The sequence below is a fragment of the Amblyomma mixtum genome, chromosome 3, assembly GCF_055824585.1.
Source record: "Amblyomma mixtum isolate Tamu chromosome 3, ASM5582458v1, whole genome shotgun sequence".
NCBI lineage: Eukaryota > Metazoa > Arthropoda > Arachnida > Ixodida > Ixodidae > Amblyomma > Amblyomma mixtum.
In genome coordinates, this window is record NC_143014.1 from 338,005,140 (window position 1) to 338,009,388 (window position 4,249).

Here is a 4,249-nt window from a genome sequence, read left to right on the forward strand (position 1 = left end):
AGTTCGGTGCTTTGTTTGCTGTGCATTTTTTCGGTGTCGATCGCTGGTGCGCGCTCAAAACAGTTACTTCACTCGCACTGTGTCTTTCTGTGTTTGTTTCTAGGAATGTGACATGATGATCGTGTGCCGTTGTGTTGTACTCCAAGCTTGACGCGTTATCAACATGCCGACGTGCCGACGTGCCCGCTGCAGCCGTGCCAGCCGAGTTCGGGGCTTTGTTTGCTGTGCATTTTTTCGGTGTCGATCGCTGGTGCGCGCTCAAAACAGTTACTTCACTCGCACTGTGTCTTTCTGTGTTTCTTTCTAGGAATGTGACATGATGATCGTGTGCCGTTGTGTTGTACTCCAAGCTTGACGCGTTATCAACATGCCGACGTGCAGCGCGCCGGGCTGCCGAAGTGGATATGCTTCGGAAGAAAAAACGTGCGGTCTGCGCCACTTCTTCAAACCTCCGAATGACCCCGAAGTGCTCAGGGCGTGGGCAGCTGCCATTCCGCGAAAAGCCTTCAAGGTGACAACAAAGACGTACATTTGCGATGTACATTTTGAGCCGGAGGACCTGATCACTTGCTACGAGCACACCGTTAACGGTAGCACTGTTCGAATTCCACGAGGACGGTGGACTCTTAAGCCAGGTGCGGTGCCACGAATTTTTCCAAATATTCCTGTGCACCTCTCAAAGCCAAAGGCATCGAAGCCGGGAAGGAAACCCCCGAAACGAAGAGATACAGTGAATCACGATGTTCCCTTGTCGGAAAGTAATAATGCGTGCTACGTAAACTGCGAAAATGTCGTTCCCGATGAAACTGGGACCCCTTCCGAAGCAGAACTGGAGTCAGATGAAACAACTTGGATTCCTGCATTCCAAGGGCGCTCAAAGTTTGAGTCCTGGAATGTGGAGCTCGTGACCGAGGAAGTAATTTTCTTCAAAATTGCTGCAAGCAACGGTATTGTTACTATTGACAGGGCTGTAGTTGTGAAGAAAGACTTCACTGTTGCTGTGAGCTCAAGGGGAAAGCTTGTTCCTCCGTGTGTATATACCGAGTGCGGTTCGGGAAATCAACTGCAGCTCTCGAGCTTGAAAAAAGTGTCGTCCTTTCTGAACTATGTTGACAACTTAAATGTGTGCACGGGTTGCCATTGTAGTTTATTTCCGTGAATTGCGGCCGCAACAACTGCTCTCAAAAGCCACAACGTGTGGAGGAACACAAAGTGCTTTGGGCTCTCTCAGCAAAGCTTGTGCCCACCATGCAAAAGCACAAGGAAGAATCTCTGTGCTCGAGAGAAGCGAAACCGAGCATTGAAAGGAAAGGATTGGACCAAACCTGAACAAAGATTTTGCTCAAAAGCAAGAAACTTAAGGAAGAAAATTATTAGAGCCACTATTTTCCGGCAAAAAGCGAAGAAAGAAATTCGTGCAATGAAGATGCAGCTTAACAAAGTTTCAAGCAGTGAAATTGACAAAGTTGTAGAGGGTTTCCTCATGCACAACAGCTCGCTCTTCGTTCAGCATTGAAAACTTCCACAGCAAAGTCAGCCAGAGGAAAGCGCTACGAATCCGAATGGTTGATGACTTGCCTCCTCCTAAAGATCTCGAGTCCTGCTGCTTATAGGCTGATGTCGAAGATGAACCTATTGCCATTGCCTACTTCTTCACGGCTGAAACAAATTATCAAAGGAATGCCTTGCGAGTTTGGCTTTAATAAGGTTTCACTTGCCAGCATTGGTGCATTTATGCAACGAGAAGAAGGAGCCAGGTGCAATGGAACGCTCATTCTAGATGAAATGAAAGTGCGCCGAACTGTCGCATTTAACAAACAAACCTATAAGGTTGATGGGTTTGTTGATTATGGCGATGACGAGCAGTCAACTGCAGTGGCAGATCATGCACTTGTTCTTATGTTTGTGCCGCTCTTTCATTCGTGGGTGCAACCAATCGCCAGCTTTGCAACAAAAAGTGCTGCTCCTGGGAGAGTCCTGGCAAGGATAGTTTTAGAAGCCATCATACAGCTTCATAAACAAAAGGCCACAGTAGTAGCAGTTATCAGTGATGGAGCAAGCACAAACAAGGCCATGTGGTCAACATTCGGCATCACAGGCAACTTTCATGCACCCAAGCACAAAACTGAGCACCCATGCGATCCCGACAAGTGGCTGTACTTCCTTTGTGATGTGCCTCATATCATTAAATGTGTGAGGAACCATCTCCTTCGCCACAAATACGGCATGGTGAGTATAAACTGTTCTTGGGTTAGCTTGAACTAAGGTTTTCCTGCACACCTAAGGTATTTGCTTCTACTCTCAACTAATATTTTCTATATATTTTTACTTACAGATTGGTGAACACAAGGTCAACTTCGATCATTACCGTGTACTGCAGGAAGTCGAGAGCAAACAGCAGCTTCGTGTGGTACCGAAACTGACAAAGGAGCATGTGAACCCTGACAATTTGAGGAAAATGAATGTGAGACTGGCTGTGCAGGTTGGTGCATACAAATATTGTTTGCAGTTGGTCCAAATTCTTCCATGCATGTGCTTAACCTGTCGGAACTTCGTACTCTACAGCTTTTCAGCCGTAGCACTGCAATCGGCCTAAAAGTGTACAAAAGACTTCAACAGCCCGGTCTGGAAAATTGTGATGGAACAGCTCAGTTCACATCATTGGTGAACAATCTCTTTGATGCCCTAAATGTGAAGCTGCCACGGTTTGGGATCCGAAGCTCATCGAAAGAAATTGAGGTATGTAAAAATTAGCCTAATGGAATGTAACTTTTTTTGAATATACTAATGAATGTTACATGCCGGTTTGTTTTTAAGGTCATAAAAGAATTCCTCGGGCTCGTAAATGCAACTGAGGAGAACAACATCAGGAAAGGAACTGTCATGTTTGCGTCACAAGTGACCATGGAGTCTCTCCGAGTGACTCTGGCATCTGTCCTAGACCTGATCACCGACCTGCTTTCCCAAGGAGCGCAATATGTTCTGACTGTAAAACTGAACCAGGACCCCTTGGAGGTAAGAAATCTGGAAAATTTATGCAACGTTACATATCTGCTATTACAGAGGTGCAAATGTTTGTAAATTTTCTGGCGAAGCAGACTTCACTTAATATTTTCTCTGACTTTCAGAGATTTTTTGGAGTCACTAGAAGCTTTGGAGGGGATGAAGACCACCCAACCATCGTGAGCTTCTCGCACATATACAGACTTCTAAGCCTGTACACGCCCATAAAGACTTGCATCACTGGCAATGTTGCGGCAGAGCCAACACTCGTGCTTGCTGCTGTTCAAGAAACCATGAAGGCAGGAAAGAAAGAACGCCTGGCAACGCATGAAGAACTCCAAAATGTGATCACGTTAAAACTTTCCAAGCTCTGCAGTCCTTCAAAGGATGTTCCGGCTAAGGGAAGCACTGCTCCAGATCATGGATACAGCATGCCTGATGCACAGGCCTGTGTTGTGTACTACTTATGTGGTTATCTTGTGCACTCCTTTTTGAAGCACGAGAAGTGTGCTGCCTGCATCAGCAAAATTCAGTCATCACATACGCAGTGCCCAGAAGCTTTTTTAACTCTGGAATGAGAATTCAAGGAAGGCTGCCTTAAATATCCCTCGTGGGAGCTATTCAACATGTTTAGAAGCATTGAAAGCAAGATCTCCGCTCTCCTGCAAGAAAACAGCCTCTGTGTAGACACCTTCTGGGAAATTCTGGGTTTACTCAAAGGCTCTGGTGTGCTAGGAGTTGGGTGCTGTACCCACAGGGACACTCTGACAGCAGAACTTCTGAAGTACTACATAGTCTTGAGAATGCACTTTGCAGCAAAGGATGCTTGCAAACAGTTAACTGCTTGTGGCACAAATGCCTCGGTCAGAAAGAAGGTGAAGTTGATGTAGACTGGCTTCATGGGCAAATAAATGAATCCATAGTGCTTAAAGACATGCACCAAATAAAGATTATAGAAGAAGATGCTTTGACTATATTTTTCACGCGAGTGTTTGTTGCATTTTTGTTGTATTTTTTTTATATTGTAACAAGACTGCATTTGTAACATTATTCATTTCCTGCGCGAAAATCGCATGTGCTGTGAATTGTTCTCTTTTAAACATTCAACATTTCATGCATAACTGCTGCACAAACTGCCATGTAAAGGGGGTGGGGATCCAGTCAAGCTTGCCTCAGAGCAGCTTTTTGTCCCCACTCCCTGCGTTTTTATTTGTACTAAAAATGCAAAATAAAGATTGATTGATTG

At 45.2% G+C, this 4,249-nt stretch overlaps 1 pseudogene; it reads left to right on the plus strand.

Annotated features, from left to right (window-relative positions):
- Window positions 1-288: 288 nt before the first annotated feature.
- Window positions 289-3,893, plus strand: LOC149356093 (uncharacterized; annotated as a pseudogene).
- Window positions 3,894-4,249: the final 356 nt, after the last annotated feature.